This window comes from Monomorium pharaonis, chromosome 5 (assembly GCF_013373865.1).
Source record: "Monomorium pharaonis isolate MP-MQ-018 chromosome 5, ASM1337386v2, whole genome shotgun sequence".
Lineage (NCBI taxonomy): Eukaryota > Metazoa > Arthropoda > Insecta > Hymenoptera > Formicidae > Monomorium > Monomorium pharaonis.
The window spans coordinates 10,275,687-10,293,454 of NC_050471.1; the positions used below are offsets into that span (position 1 = coordinate 10,275,687).

The 17,768-nt window shown below is 37.2% G+C and overlaps 1 protein-coding gene across 3 annotated transcripts in view; it reads right to left on the minus strand.

The window, feature by feature from the left end:
• Nucleotides 1–15,440, minus strand: part of LOC105839103 — a 354,738-nt gene extending 339,298 nt beyond the window's left edge. For 2 of the 3 annotated variants that reach the window (XM_028192516.2, XM_028192517.2), the window contains exon 1: nucleotides 14,203–15,438. The gene's annotated coding sequence lies outside the window, so the exon portion shown is untranslated. Of the gene's footprint in view, nucleotides 1–14,202 lie in introns of all 3 variants that reach the window. The other variant, XM_028192518.2, reaches the window with a different exon arrangement.
• Between the last annotated feature and the right edge of the window lie 2,328 nt (nucleotides 15,441–17,768).

The window sequence follows — 17,768 nt, forward strand, 5'->3', positions numbered from 1 at the left end:
TTTTTAATTCGCCGTGAAATCTGGCCGCCGACCGGAAGTAACCATGCCGGCCATCTCGTCGAGGATCGATACTCGTCGGAGATCGCGAACAAAATCGCGAGACTGTTTCGAACATTTTTCTCGCCTTTCCGTCGATGAAATTATTATGCGATTATGTCCGACAGGCTTACAATTGCATTTATGTGTCCTATGCATTGAGATAGTCTTGTCACGTGTTCGACTGTAAATTCCTGCGAAAGATTATCGATTAACGACTAGGAATGATGGACGATTGATAGATGTGATGTTAATGGTGCTTTTTCCCTATGAAACTTGTATTTTCTTTAAAAACTTTAAAAACTTTAGAATTTTAAATTAACCCTCGGGGCGAGTGTTGCAAATTTGCAACGTTCATTTTCCGCGCGCAGGTATAGAATTATATCAGTAAATTTGTGATCTGTGTAGTTTATTTGCATTTATGAACTTATAAAAATAAATGGAAAATGAGTGTGGAATGCTAAAATACGTTGTTTTTAATCGTTGAAAAAATAGAAATTTTAAAAATTATTATTTATATAAATATTTTTATCAACTGATTTCACTCTAAATTCCTTGTTACTTTATAATTAAAAAAAATATCATTAAATTAAAGTAAAATCAGTCAAAAGCAGTCAGTAGAAAATTAAGTAATTAAATTGAATATAAATGTGCTCTCTCTCAAATTGTTTTTTATTAAAATATTATTAATTTTCATAAAAGCAGAACGTTAGTGTACATCATAATTCATATTCTTTTACATACAGTTTTAAATCCTTTTTAAAATGTATCGACAATAGAGCTGTCTTTAAAGGAAAAAATCGGATCTCTAGTAATTGTATCGAAATTTTTAAAATGAAACATCAGCTTTGCATAAATCGTTCAACTTTACAGCTTCAATTATGTGATACAGCAAACTGTATCTATCGTCTTGGGAACGCTTCGGATGAACAGCGCTGCATTCATTGAGCACGGACACGACGGGATCATAAACGAAATTGAAATGCGTGCGGACATTGCACGAATTGCAGTAGGAGCGATTGCAGTTGCAAACTTAGATATGTCTTCCGTGCCTGCACGTGACAAGGATTTTCACGGTGTGATAAACACGATTTTCTCGCGAAACACCGGGCATACTCGCTTACGTAACAAATCGGGTTCGATCGAAATGGCGCATCCCCTTACCCGGATCGATGCCTTCTTTTTCTTTCTCTCCCTACCTCCCTCCCTACCACTTTGGCTACATGCTCACAAAACATTTCCAGCCACGTGACCAATTTCACAACCGAATGGCGACTCGTGTCTATTCGATGCGTACTCGGAGTCTGACAAAAGTAAAAAGTGTTTTGTTAAGCAGCAGGAATTCGTCGTAATTAATGAACCGGGGAAGAAGAAAGGACGAACACAGTCGGAGAGCCCGGAAGAGAAATTTGGTCGGTCAGCAAGGGTAGAACGACGTTGACGCAGGCATGGAATTCACGAATTAACACTAGAGATTAATGAATTAATTCTTGCATGGGAATTCGCATCGAATGCGATTCGCGTCGAGTGGAGATTTTGATAACGGACTTTAATTTCAGGATTTCACACAATTGCGTCGCTAATATTTTATTTATCTCGAACCAATGATCAATATATGATATGCACATATCGATATATAAATGCGTATAAAAGCGCAATTAAAAGGATTGCTTTAATCAACAATGTCGCGATAATAAAAGTGCGAATAAACGGGGCAACATAAATTTTTCCATAGATGCACGTGCATTCGCGGAAACCGAATTCAAGCCGGGCCCACATAAAAGCTCCGAATATTGGAAAAATGAAAATAAAAGGAATAATCCAACAAGTGTTAATAACATAGTTCCCGCTATATTGTACCTCGCTTCATTAAGCTTTGTGCAAGTTTGATGAATGGCGAGTGATTCAAACTTTCAATGAGCGAAACACCGACTGCAACTCTAGAAAATTTTCTGTTCGTTAAAAATTATTCACATTTAACGGAAAAAAAAGAAATTTATTGCTCAATTTTTTAATATTAATTACACAAAAGTTTGAATGGAACGTAGTCATTTGTAGTCACGCTTTCAAAGCATATGCAATTATAATGGAGCATATAAATTAAGAATTGCATATTTTCATAATAATAAAATAATTATTTAAAAATTATAGATTGTTTTATATTGCATTTGAAAGTAATATTTAAAGCATAAATATGTACACATTTCCAATTTTAATACTTTGCAGAAATTATTATAAGTGCGAAACATCCTTAAACAATGTTATATTCAGATTTCTTCTCTTTGTATAAGAAAAATAATAGCGTTTCCGCTATATTCCATAAGAAAAACTACTTCTATCATATCGTCTAGACAGTTGGGCACAGTGATAACGAGCAACTGTTAAAATGGACAATGGGACAGTGGATTGCACTATCTTTATGACTCAGCAAAGGACCTATCGACCTAACTAATGATTCCCTCATCGCTCGCAACAGTTCGTTTGCCACGCGTGTTACGTGAAGCGATCCAAACACATAACTTCCGTTCATCCGTCTGACCACAAGACCGGTGGTGAGGGGAAGAAGCGCCGGGTACAACGTCGGTGTCGATCAGTCCGAGCTAACTTTCCGCATTATTCCGCGTTAACGTACTACGCGCGCGATGAACCATTATTGTTTCACTTCCCTCCAGCGTTTGGCTCGTATATAGTTCTGTTCCATCATTGAATTGCTACATTAGCCTAATATAACCGTTCTAGTCAAAGAATTGATCGACAGTAAGCGGTGATGTAGGAAAGATAGCTGACAGCTATCTTTTATGATGGATCGGAAATCACGATGTTTTTCCCACGCTTATAACGAGAGAATGGAGACGGTTCGATTGTAATTATCTTGATAAAGTTAAACGAGCTTCGCAATAATTATCTGAGAAACGGGAAAGACTATATTTACGGCTAACACTTTCCTATCAACTGAGCCGGGGTTCCTCCGTACCACCTACGGCGAACCGTCCCATTAATCGAGCAACATTAATCCCATTGACACCTGAGCGCACTCGCGAGCCGGCCTATCTTCGGCAGTGAAGAATCGCCGTACAGCTTCATTGCCGGGCGTCAGGTGGAGAGAGAGAGAGAGAGAGAGGGGGAGGGAGAAAGAGTGGCTAGCGCGTCTCTTAAAGAACCGGGAGGTCAACCACCTCCATTCGTCAATGCCGAAGTGGTGTCCCGAATGAGAGAGAAAGAAGGATAAATATAGAAGGGAGGATCGTCTCTATCGGTTTTCCCACGAACGCGGATAATTCTCGGCGTGATGGTGACTTAAAGACGTTCCCGCGGCACCACGCAAAATACATGATTAACTGAGTCGTAAGCAGCCGTCGAATTAAACGAACGTAAACGCGCGCGCGTGAATAGAAGTGTCCGAAAGAAAAAAAGAAACAAAAGGAAAGAAAATTGAGAACAAGAGAGAGAGAGAGAGAGAGAGAGAGAGAGAGAGAGAGAGAAAGAAAAAAGAACAAAAGAATGAGAGAGAAAGGGAGAACTGACCGCTCAAAGAAAATCTAAGAACGAGCCAGGTCTCGACCGATGAGCAACTCGTAAACCCCGGCTCTCAGATGAGAGGTTCATAATGCACATAACACCCTCTTGAGAGTTCCTCATTCACACGAAGCGACCTCGTGAAAGCTCGTAAGTCCACGATCGAGAAGCGAGAATGCGTTCGCATGAACGTCCGACTTCTCTATCTCTCTCTCTTTCTCTCTCGCGCGCGCCTATAATTACGAGACGTTAATTACACGATGAATACACGCGCGCCGCAGGAGACGTGCGTCTCTCGAGAGAGCTGTGAGCTTTCAAGAATAATGCGACGGGCATTTCAAGTATCATACGATGCAGATTTGACTTCATCTTACTTAAAATCCGTCAGTGAGAACACGTCCATTAATCAAATTGGATAAAGAAAATTGAATCAATTAATAATACAATTTTAATGCTACAAATGATAATTTATAAATAATTATTTTATAATACATTGCAAAATTTTTTCAAAAGATGCGATATTTTCAATGTCAGCTCATACATAGAAAATAATAAATTATTATCAAATGGATAATAATGGATTATTATCACGTTATTAAATATATGGATTGTGAAGGCATCTCTTTTTCAGTACGATCATTTCTTATCGCAGAGCCCCGGTTTAAGCTAGGAACACAAAATCTTCGTTTAAATAGTCTTATTAAAGAGAGAGTTTCCACGGAAGTGTTCTTATTCACTCGATTCATTCATCACGCTACTGACGTATAAACGTGCAATAGCAAGAAATTGCAGGAATTCTTCCTGATTCTTTAAGTTAGAAACGATAATCGAAATAAACGATTGAACAGATTTTCTCATTAAACTCTCTTTACAATCTGAATATTTTATGAATATAAGTGTTTTATTCTCATTCGCTTTTCTCCGAGAAAATTAATGTAATAGTAGAAAGTAAAATCATTTAAAATTACGATAGGATTCCGCAATTTAAAGCACATAACGTGTATTAAAAAAATTTTTCCTTGCTAGGAATATTTATATACACTCATTATACAACATGAAATATCAATTTTAAAAACCCCCTTCCACCACATTCTTATTTACAAATATGTTTTGCAATTCCCAAATAACAACAATTCTTAATTAAGTTAATTATCTACCTCTAAAATGTTACAATATTATATACCCATGACTTTTTAAATTTGCAGATACACATACTAAACGCAAAATAGAAAAAATTAATATCAAAATAAAACAAATATTCTACCTTTAATTTCGGCAATATTATACTTATTTTAATATTACAATAAAATCAGCACAAAAAAACAGGAGTAAAAATTTCTTCGATAAGTTTTGACAATTTAACGCTGTTTATATTGTGTATTTCGAAAGTATGTACATTTTCAGAAAAAAAAAATTCTTTTTTCTGTGCGCAATACGTATAAATTGTGTTAATTTAAAAGAAGATTAATTAGTGAAAAAGATGCGGTAAAGATTTTCTTAACAAACGTACCAGATGTTAATGCAGTAGCGTGTAATGTCGACAATATTTCAAACAGAGAAATTCCTCTGTAGTTCCAATCCGAGGTGAATTTCTACCTCTTCCCGGGACACAATACCACCCTTTGGAATCCCTCTCAACAACGCTCGATCGAACGACACCCGATATCCCATGACACTGTCTATGCCTACTAGGTAGCTGTAAAAGCGTCAGTTTCTGCCTTATAGGCACGCGTGTATTACAGCGTGCAGCAGCAGACAACAATATAACGAATACGCAACACGCGTATTCTCAGTACGTAGGTAAGAATCGCGATAGACGAGCATAGAAACGAGTGTTTGAGAAACAGGTCGGGACATAAAAGACGCATAAAAGGTGACAAATCGCGAGCCGCGAGTGAAATACGGCTCGGTCGGTGCGACTGCGTATTTATCGTCATAAGGCCACGGATTTTGCCACGGCCGGGCGATATCGATGGCGGTAGATTAATTTAATGACGCGAGGCGGCCTCGCGTGGCTCAGTAATTACCGTCGTCGTCGGATAAACGGGGTAGTACTCGTTCGTTCGTTCATTCGCTTGTTCGTTCATTCGCTCGCTTGCTCGTTTGCTCGCAGAATTTCGAGCCTCGGCTAATAATCGCTTCCAATGGTTAATATACGACGCCGAAAATCGCGGTGGGATCCTTTCGAGGAACCACATTTCTTTCTTTATGTTGTGACTTAAATAATTATGAAGGAAATGTATAAATTAACGGATAAAATAACATTTAAAATACAAATTTAATTTAAGCCACGTTAATTTCACGTTGCCAATTAGCGCATGCAATACGCGTGATGGCGGAATCAGAAAATGCACACAAATAATGATTGGTAAACAATAAGTCTTTTCATAAATAATTACAAAGAGTGACGAAATCTGCTATGGAAAATCTTTGTTATGTGGAAAAACATATAATTTTTAAATAATGATATCATGCAAAACTTGATATTTAAATTATTATGTGGGCAATATATTTAATTGCAATTAATGACTTTAATAATGAGCATCAAGAATTAAAAATATCGTGTACCGATTAAAAACATGCAGTCTCTGATAAAAACAAGGAAGTAAAACAAGACAGGAATAAGATGGAAAAATGTCTTAATTACGATCGCTGCCGAATTTGATCGTGCATCCTTGATTTTGCAATGAGCAGTCCTCGGCCGCGAAATTACGGAGGAAGCATGGTTTATTGGCCAGCTTGGCAATTAAATTGCAGTTTATATTGAACCAGTCTGGGAAATCCACGAAGGGTCGTTGCTGATAGAGAGAGAGAAAGAGAGAGAGAGAGATGCAGGGAGGAGTGCAAGAGGAGAATCGGGCAAACCTTGCAAACGCGACGGACGATCCATCGTTTGCAATTAAATCAAACCAAATTACGCGCAGGAAAATGAATAATTATCGAAGATATAAGAGACACAAGTTTGCGAGAGGCCAATATATATCGCCAGGATTTTCGCAGCAACTTCCTGCAGACCAATGAAATTGAACAACTAAACTGGAGGCAAATGCACTTTTTCAAATTTCGCGATGACGAGGTTTCATATTGTAATCTTCTCTTCTGTCATAGAAAATATCATGATTAATATCCTTTACAAAATAATTTAACGTTTTAAAAATTTAATATTAGAAATAAATATTAAAATTGTAAATTTTACTTAATTCATTATATAATAATAAATTTTTCTTATTTAATTTATTAATAAATAAAACTCAGTCGTTAATACTACAAAATAAAATTTCATCTATTAGGTGTCTCATTTATTTTATAAACTTATTTTAAATACCTTAATTTTTCAATAAAATGACCTTATTGGATTAATTTCCAACGGGTTTGTTAATTTCCAAATTCTTTCCTTTTTTCAGATAAGATTTTACACTAACAATCTGTAATAAAGAGCAGAGATCTCTCAAATATGACTGGATCTTGCGGTGAGAGAATTGGAAACCGAATACTGAATGACGAATAACTCGTTTGTTGGGGAGAAAAAAAATCGACTCGCCTTGCATCTCGCATGCAAGCGTTTCATTATCGATTTGTTCGTTTATTATTCGTTGCTCGTTTCGGCATGGGTCAGTGCGTTACGCGGCATATTAACGCATGTGTAATATGATTCGAGTTATTTCGCCCGTCTACCGACCAAAATCCGGATTGACCGTATGTAGGGTCGAGCGCGACGGATATAATTAGAACATGTAAAAAAATATACACACCGGTAAACCAATAATATGACGGATGGCATACCGTCGACGTGCCGCGTACTCTCCGATGATCTATCGATATTTGACTTTTCATTATGGAGATACGAGAATATACAATGCCGTTCACAAATTACATTATCCCAAAGAAAGAGTTGTTAGCCCATTAAACTTTTTCGTATTTAAAATCACATTAAATATGGAGAGGTAAACCGTTCCATTAGTTCCATCTCTAATATATAATTAATACATTTCCTCATCTTCCGTTAAGAACATACTACTAAAAATGCCTATTTTTGGCAATCTTACAAATATAATATGACAAACATATTGTTTAATATTCAAATATTACAATGGATTAGCACTAAATTTTAAAATACCACACTGTGTATCACATTTCTAACTTTAAATATGAATGAATAAAGAAAATGTAAAAGTTTTTAATTTTCCACAGTAACACTTTGTATTCCTTTCATGTAATTTCACGCAGTCATGATGTTATGTGAATGTACTGTATGAAATGTAATTGAAACCGGATAAGCATTACATTACTGAAATGTGATATTACAAAAAATAACGATATAAGACATAAATAGTAATATTATTTTTGACGTGTACATATGGCAGCATATTTTATTATTATAGGAAAATACTTTCGCCAAAAGGGAAACACATGATATAACATTATTTCCGTCGCAATAACAAATCCACCAAACAACAAATAATCGAACAGAACAAATTTGCATGATAGAGAGTGAAAAATAATAACCGTGATAAAACAGCGTATATTCAGTAAAATAATTTATTCAAATAAAATCAATATTTTAGAGACAGAAACTCGTTATAATCATGCGAACCATTAGAAAATTGGATTTTATGCGAAAAAAAGGAAGATGAAACACCGTAAAATGTCTCTTAGCAAAGATGCATTAAGAGATCAAAGGGAGTATAAGATGCAAAGATGATATTCATAGGACGAGCAAAACGCAAAGAAATCTGCACACTCGCGGTCAGAGCCGTCCATGAACCCAATGTGAAGCTGAATAGGTCGTACGACATGCTGGAGATGCACCAGACGCGGCACAAATCAGACAGCTGTCGGAATGAACATGTCGAGATCACACTTTGACAAAAATTTCTGATAAAATAATCATCCACTGAAAACCAGAAGACTCTATCTTGAATGTGCACCTTGAAATAGTCTGAGGATGAGAAATCTCGAGGAATATTTTAGAAATAATAATTATAAATAAATTTAAAAAACCATTAAGTAGAATTCTTGGACGTTTAATATTGTTGCACAATATTGTTGATCGTCTAGATGTAAAGTGACCTTTTGTGGACATTCAAATATAATTCTATGATATTCTTTAAAATTCAATGTAAACTCAATGTAAAATTCAATGTAAATTCCAATGCCAATTGCTAATTTATAACGCTTAACATTTATTTTTAGCGTTAGTAGATAATGTTATCAGAATTAACGTTGATTAATGAAATTTATTTGAATGGTTACTTTTAATCATATAATATCTTGAAAATGAGCATGGAACATAAAAAAGCATCTACATCGTTCCAGTTAAAAATAATTATTACATGATAGGTTTAAAATTTAATGACAATATAGATAAAATTCAACACAAAATTTTTTACGAAGATGGTTTTAATAAATATACAAAATGTTCTCTATTGTATTATGATGTATTATGATACTTGAATATCTGGCCTTATATAATTATCATCAGAAATGTAGCGATTACATTTGACAAAATATTTATGACAAATGTTAACATCTGATCACCGAGCAAACCAAGTTTTAATAAAAACAAATTGCACGATATAATGTACAAATCCTCAATGTAGCTCCAGACAATCAATAACATTACATAAATCAATAACATTATCAAATATTGTGCAATAATATTAGTTATATTGATTATATAATCTAGAAGCCATTTCAGAGAAAAAAAATAATAATTCAATAATTCAATAATCAGAACATTTTAAATCTTTCTTCTCTAATTTTTCTTTAGATTTTTTAACATTTTCCTATAATTAATTTTAATTGCCAAATTTCCAATACTATTTTTTTCTAAGTATTTTTTTCACGATATGTATAATTTTATTCTAATATTTCAAAACATTAGTTATTTGACAATAGAACTTCGAATTAAAATTGACATAAGGTAAACCGCATATAGACAAATTCCCTTGAAATTCGTATCCGGCTTAGTCAACCATCGGCCAGCCATACGAGCCAAAGTCAATAGGTAATATTGCCTGTTTAGATCGAACCAGCCGGCCGTGGAGAATGCTCCTCGTTCAAAATGAAACGCTACGCCACCCTCTATACGCATTTCCGGTCCTCTTTCGGTCGCTGTGAGGTTTGTAATCCGCAAATTTTACACCGCTAATTATGGTAAATATTATAGTAAATATGTAAATATCGTAAAATAATAACATTGATTCTTACACCTAATAAAATTAATTTCGCTAATAAGAATAATAAGAAATAGAAGAGTCACAGATTGTTTTCATGGTATTACGTATAATCGTGATAATCAATTATTTGATGGCGATATAATTTCGCGAACGATAGATTTGTATTCTACATGAATTTTTGGTATTGTGTAATTACCTTTAACAAAATTTCATTAAGTTGCACGTTGCACTTGCAAATATGTTAGCACGCCTGTATATACAATACTGGCTTTATGTATATCAAATATAAAAATAAAATATAAAAAAAAAGTATATAATATTAATCTTTATTTTAAAAACTACAAAAAATATAGGCTGCTAATATCTGGAGAACATTAATAAAATTTTGTGATAAATTATCACGATACACTTGTTTATATTTTTATTGCCTTACCTAATAAAAAATTCAACTATTTTTTAGTATATGTAATAGGTTTACATGGAATTAAGAAAAAAGCTTAAAAATCTGAACCCCCAATTATTCGTTTATATTAACATTGTTATACAGTCTTCATCTAAATTTATATATTTAATGCCCTCTTTAAAATTTTTTTATTTAAACAATTATATTATCTTTTTTCGTTCTAGTTTTAAAAATATATATTCGTTTCAAGATAAAAGTTTATACATTATATTTCACTGCTCGCACAAAGGCACTTCTTGCAAAATATACCATATAAAGTTGGTTCTTAGACGGTGGAAAATATTACTTAAGTGCAAGCGGCTTAAGTAACGTACTGCATTTTTTAGGCGGTGCATCTCGGCCAAGTTTTTTTAGACGCGAGCAACGTTTCTTAAAAGCGTCCATTGTAAACGGTGGTTAAACATTAACCCGGCCCGAGGTTAGACGCTCAATTGGAAAATTTCTCAGCGAGGTGGAAAGTCGGCGGACAAGAAGACCGTCCTCTGTTTTCCGTCACCTCCGCCTTGGAGGAACCTCTCATCGCATTCGACGGCTGGAACTTCTTCGAGGACAAGTGATTCGTCTCTGCTCTTTCTTGCGCCTCTCTCCCATACACTTGCGTGACACACAGTCTCGCTTTCAACACACGGCCTCTCTAAAACGAAGACCGCGAAAATGGGGAGAGAAGCGTGCGGAGAAACGTCTCGCTGAAATTAGAGTAGGACCCTCCCCTAGATCTGAAGAGCCTGGTTCAGCGCACTCATCAACGATGCGACCTCTTCAATTTTCTCCAGTTTTCCTCTGCTCCGTGATTTTGCCCGTCCCTTATCCCGACTTTCTCATCGCCCTTTCTGTCACCTGCGTACATTTCCTATCATTTGTCTATCGACCGCCGCGCCGTCGCCGTGCGTTGCTTCAAATGTATTCCGCGATAAAATAACTAATTGCCAGTACGCTCCGCACAGTCGATAGCAGTTTCGAGCGCAATCTTCAATAAGCCATTTCGCAATATGTATAGATAAGTCACATTGCGCCGAATATTGCCCGTGATAAACCCATGTGCATTGCGCTAAGTTACATAGGTATGAATATATTTTGCTGTACGTTACACGCCGCGAGCAATATACTTTGAAATGAACTAATCCAGTCTATCGCAAATGTTGTTCGTAATTAGATATTGTTTCACACATATTCCGCATTGCTATCTTGCTCCAATAGCATGATCTGTGTGATATATTGCGTTACGCGGAATATTACGTACGATATGGTACCTTATAATAGATTACATTACGGCCAACATAGTTTGTTACAAATTGTGTTCGTGGTATATTTTAGTGGTATTAAACTAACTCTCTTGATTATGCAGTGTAACTAAATATATTTTGAAATGGGATATAAAAGCCACGAGCCACGAATATTCTTGTTAAGTATAGTTTTAAATATATTTCGCTTTAAGCTATCTGCTCTAATATAATTTACCGTAAGTTATCACACAATATTTCCTACATAATAATGTAACTTTGAGAAAAAAAATTGCAATACAAGTTATAATACTTCAAATATATACTTCGCACACAAATAAATTATACTGCTTCAAACATATTTTTCATTAAACATTTTGTTTCAAATACATTTATTGTCTATCTTTTCCCGACAATTTTTTGTGGGGACAATAGAATTTTTATAAATTTAATTTATAAAAAATTTTGATATACATATAAATAGTTAAAAATAATTTTCTCACCATGAAAGCATTCCTAGCGTGAAATATGTTTCACAACAAATTACTTTGATAACCGATATTGCTTCGAACGAAAACCACAGCGAAATTACCTACGGTAAAACAATTTCTGCGTTTTTTTTCACACCGACGTAATTTACAAAAAAAAAATTACTTTTCTCCAAAAAAAAAAAACGATACGATCGTCCACCTCGCTTTCGATTGTACTATTATGCCCCAAATTATCTGGCTGGAAATACAATCTGTGCGAGGTAAACAACTTCAGTTCGAATAAATTTCGCGTACATCACGAACGCGATCGGTGGAGCGGAAATGGAGGCGCAATTAATAGAACGGCTGGAAATATTCCGTTGATATGAATTCCTCGTTATACCGCGCATTAATTCTTGCCGCGCTACTCTCTCAGAGAAGGGCAAAGGGAGAGCAAGAAGAGAGGAAAACCGAGACCGTCACGAGAGGACGAAGCGGCGGCGGCAGTGCCGCACTCCACCGATGCACTCGTAGCGAGGCTGACTGGGCTCTTCAAGATGTTGACGTTTAAGCGCCTACTTGACGAGGTGGTCTTCTTCAACGGAATCATGTCGCGTTCTCCAACCTTTCACGGAAGCTGCACCACCCTATAACGATCTTTTCGTCGAGTAGCCAGATACACTGTTTTCTACCTCGTGAACGCTACATTTTACGACCACATCCGCGATTAGGCTCATCGCGGTAAATCGAGATCATGTATTTAATTTTTCGTCAATTTCATTGTCGTTATTAAATGATTATCTGCCGAAGTAGTAAAAAATAACTCCCGGGAATTTCGTCACGAATAGATCTCCCCGCTGATCCCCAAACCCGGAGAAAGAAGGAGAGTTAGACGTTGGATTAATACATAAAAATCCAAATAAAAATCCAACTGTTGGAAAACCCAAAGGAAAGGTAATTGGACGGTTTTCATAGCGACGACAGAAGGAAAAACAAACGACTTAGGAAACATGACATGAATCTGTTCACCTGGAATATCATTATACGGAAACTCTGGAAATACTGGTGACGAAAGAGATATATAGGGTGCATATAGCGGAGCAATATAGAAGATTCAATGGACCAGAAATGGTAAGCATAATTCAAAAAAGAGACTCATCTCAGGTTATAATGCTGATGATGATGGCGAATACCAGTAAAATGATATGTATTACAAGCTACTACGTCATAAAGCCTAAATTAAATATTTTTTTACAAATATGATTTTTTTCTATAGAAAGATATGAGACGAAAAACACTTGTGCACGTTACTTTTTGTTCACATGAATTATTTCTCCTTTCAATCAGTATTATATTTTGAATAATAAATATTAAATAAAAGTTTAATTTGTTTAATTGTACAACAAAATATAGAGTAACAACAAAAATATAGAAAATTGGAATATATAATATCTGCCATTTGCATATATGTATTATTAATATCTAGGAATATCTATTTTATTTGCACGATATCTATTTACACGGCAAATATCATAAATTGCATAAATCCGAATATTACAATTTTGCAATTATAGTAATAATAGCAACTTTGTATATATAATTGTTATCCACTACAATTTAATCAAGTATTTCAAGACTTATTAAAAAAAAAATAGACACACAATGATTTTAATATCGACATAAAATGAAAAAATGGATAATAATATAACTAAAATCGATTATGTAACACAATATTAAAGTAATTTTATCAAATTTAAATAATCGTTACATTAGATAAAAAAAAGATGCATTTATTTCCATATCAGAATGTTCGATATCTATCGAATGTAGCATTTAAACGCACATGTAAAATTTTACACAGCAGATATTAAATCAGAAATTGACCTTAGAGTGCTACTCATACATTAATTTTCTTACATTAAGAATATATTACATTCATTTTCATTGTAGAAATATTTATACTTTAAATGAAGTACACATAATATATAAGTCGTGTTTACAACATTCTATTTTTATAAATCGATAATCAATACGTCTTATAGTTTATTTTTTTGCTACTACCTCTTATTGTAGTAATATTAAAATTTTTCAGATAACAAAAATGTAATAAGTACTTTAATGCCAAATCTTCGAATAAATAAACTGTCGCTATTTTAATGTAAACAAAATATAATAAATGTTATTTTAAGCTATCAAAATTTTAATAACAAAATCTACTACACTTGAATTAGGTGGTCAATCAGATGAAAATTCGCTCGCAGTAGCACTCCAGGATTGAAAAAAAAACAAAATAGAAAGAGAACATTTCTTGAACTCACCGAAACTCGCGGATTCGACGTAGCAGAAGAGGAGCAGCTTAACTGCGTCCGAGGCAACGACGAGACGCCACATGATCGATCGTTAGATCCTCCTCCTCCATCCGCGGCGCCCTCGTCCCACGCCGACACATCGCTGACGAGTCACTCGCGGCCGCTCTCTACACACTTGGACGAGAATTCGCGTGATTCGCGGATTATTCCGCGTATACGGGAATATTAATCGGAGCGCGCCCGAACGCGGCGGGAATTCGAATCTCGGGCGGCCGATTTCGCGCCAAAATAACGCCCGACGTCGCCGTCGAAATCGACGGGGCGAACGCGCAGCTCACGGACGATCACGCGTAGGTCCTCGACCACCCCACGCGCACTTTGACCCGCGGTACGCGCCGCTCGTCGCCGAAGGAGGCAAGCTTGAAGAAACACACACGCGCACACGCACACGCGTTATCGTCAATTCGCGCGAGTCCGAAATCCGTTACGCGGTCGACGCGAGAATTCGGCGGAGGACACGCACGCTCGCCCGGTGCACTTTTTTTCAACGCGCCGCGAAAGTAGCGCGTGCGACGCGATACAATCGCGGGCCAAAGGAGATCGACGGCACGAAAGTGTCTCGGGTCCTTAATGAAAGCACCGAGATCATCGTTCCACCCTGTTCCCTCTCGGCGTCTCGCCGATGATAATGCGTTTCTCCGGGCGGACGGCTCTCACTAGCTTCACACCACGGTCGGACGTACCAGTCTCACTGGCGGCGCACTTCACGCGAGTCGCGAGTATTCCGGGAAATCACGTGACACTACGGACAACGGAATTTCCACTCGAGAGAAGAAACGTGCGTGGTTTCGTGTACTCTCCTTCTTCTCCTAAGCCGACCAAAGGTTCCCTTCGAGGCTCCGGCCGCGCCGGCCAGACACTCATGACATTCAGCACTCCGAGTGAGAGAGAGAGCGTCAAATTGAAACGTAAAAAAACCGTTGGACACTCGTGTCGCTTGAGATTGATCGTGTCGCGTGCTGCGCCGGTAATTCGAGAGAGCTGCGACCTCCTCGATTATATCAGTGGATGCGACCGCGGGACCCGAACGCGCTGCAGTGCCCGTGTGTTGATCTCGGTTTCGCGGGCTTCTCCCTCTCCTCCGGCTACCCCGAGTATCGGATACGAGGCACGCACACACGAGATGCGCGCGTCTCGACGGCTGCGCGTGCACTGCCTCGCGTTCGGTTCCCGTTCGGTTACTCCCCCGCCCCCACTCCGACCGCCGCACTCCGCCACAGTCTCTCCCCGGAGCCGGCCGGCCCGGTTGTGTAGACCGCGGAGACGAGCGCGTATGGGACCCCCCCGCCCTCCCCCTCCCCCACCCCTCTGCCTCGTCCGCGTTGTTTATCTCTCGCTCGCTGTCTGGCTTACGTACATACGTACGTAACTGTCGTCTCCGTTTTCCACACAGCTTCCTTTTTTTCTCTCGCTCCTTCGACGGCGAACCTATCATGTGCATGCGTCCTCGCGAAGCACGATTTGGATTCCAATCTAACTGCCCCTTCCCCGCCTTTGCGATGCTTTGCGAACATTCGAGCGTTTCCGGAAGCATCTTTTTATTTAATATGCGAGATACTGAAAATTACCCCCTGGAAAAAACTGTCTTTTTGTTAAACAAAAAGACGTTTTTACGCTCGACATTACGTTCGTTGATAGGCTACACTGAGAGAAAAGACATGGTTACGATTACTATAATTCAAACTTATTTTTTGTACCAACTTCACATTTATAGTTGATTTAATCGAAAGAGCCTTACTCAGGATATCGACTGGCAGGACGGACAGTAATAGATTCATATATAATATATTTATGTGTCTTTTTACCTTATATTTAAATAATCAATTAGTTTTTGAGCTTGTTGCTTTTATTTTGAATCAGATAGAGAGAGAGAGAGAGAGAGAGAGAGAGAGAGAGAAGTGCAACTGCAACTACATTCTGTTTTTTTTTATCTGATCTTCATTATCAAAACTTTAGATACGCTCAGTCTATTTTCACTGTCAATATGAATCAAATTATCTCTAACAGCAATTACTTCGATATTAACTCACTATCCACCTTCACGAGTGTTACGCGGATACTCAAGTAATATCTGAAATTTATTATATTTAATGTTATATTACATTATATTCGTACCACTCTTGTTTTAAAAATCCGAATATGATTCCAAAAAGAGAATTGTGTATCAAAAAACAAAGCAGAAGAAAACAATAACAGTGAATAATTGATTTGTGAATAAATGTATTTCGCTCTTATTGCGTTATAAACATAATTTATTAATTATTAAAATTGACTTCTTTATTTTACTAAAATAAATTTAATTTTTAGTATTTTGCAAGTTTTTTATATATAATCATAATAATTATATGACACACACACACACACACACACACACACACACACACACACAATTTTCAAAACAGATATACCTTACAGCTTTTTTAATAATTTAAAGAAAGCTATTTTAATGGCCGCATTTATTTGACGTATTTGATATTTCTGTTTGGAATTATATGTACACAGATCTCGCCTCCTCGACGTTAAAAAATATATCGGTAGAAAAATTTTGAAATTGCGCTGCGAATATCAAAAAAGACGATACAATGTTTTCGTTGCATTAGTGTTACGTTTGTACGATAACGATTTACGTACGCGCGAAGGGTCTGCTACGTGATCTTCAGATTTCCCGCTCGAATATCATTGAACCTCCCTCTCTTACGTGCTCAGACCCAGACGTCTCGACACGCGTTTCTAACGTATACACCCGCGCGGAAAAACGCGAGTCTCGTCTCGTCACGTCAACGACATAAGACGCGCTTTGCAAACGGCCGAATCCCATCTAAAATAAATTCCACATCCGCCGCGCGCACCTCGCGCATTCTCAATTTATTCGCGAGCGGAATACACACGCGGTACATTTTTCGACAGTAATTTAACCATGTTACATTATCGGGTGTGCGTTCATCGTCGAGAGTTATACGTAATCAAATATTCGGAATTAACGTAAAATCGGTGTAACAATGGTGGAATATATACGTTTCGTTGGGTACGCGAGAAATAAGCGCGTTATCTGTTATTTAACATTTCGTGATAAATATTACAAAATTTGATTGGCAAAGATCGAAAAACAGCTTTTGAAAGATTTCATTTTTATTCACATATTTTTTGTCCCTCGTTTTTCCCACGCGAACGCGATCGTTCCGACGTGTATCCGCATTACTAATGGAGTGAAAATTACTAGACGCGATTTCGAGGGGGGTTGGGGATGGGGAGCTGAGCGGCACCGGTAATCCCAGAGAGGAGATCCGTCGATAATCGAAGAAGACAATGTGTACGAGACTTTAAGGAGTCAACGGGATTTGCGATACGCGTATATATTATGCGGGACCGGATACCACGAGAGTAGCTCGGATATGTACCTAAGTATATATTAAGTATCGAACGTGCCCTTGAGGGATAGTACACGGCCGAGCGAGAGGCGGAGGGCGGTGGCTGAAGACGTGGAAGACGAGGAGGAAAAGACGGCGAGTCGCGCA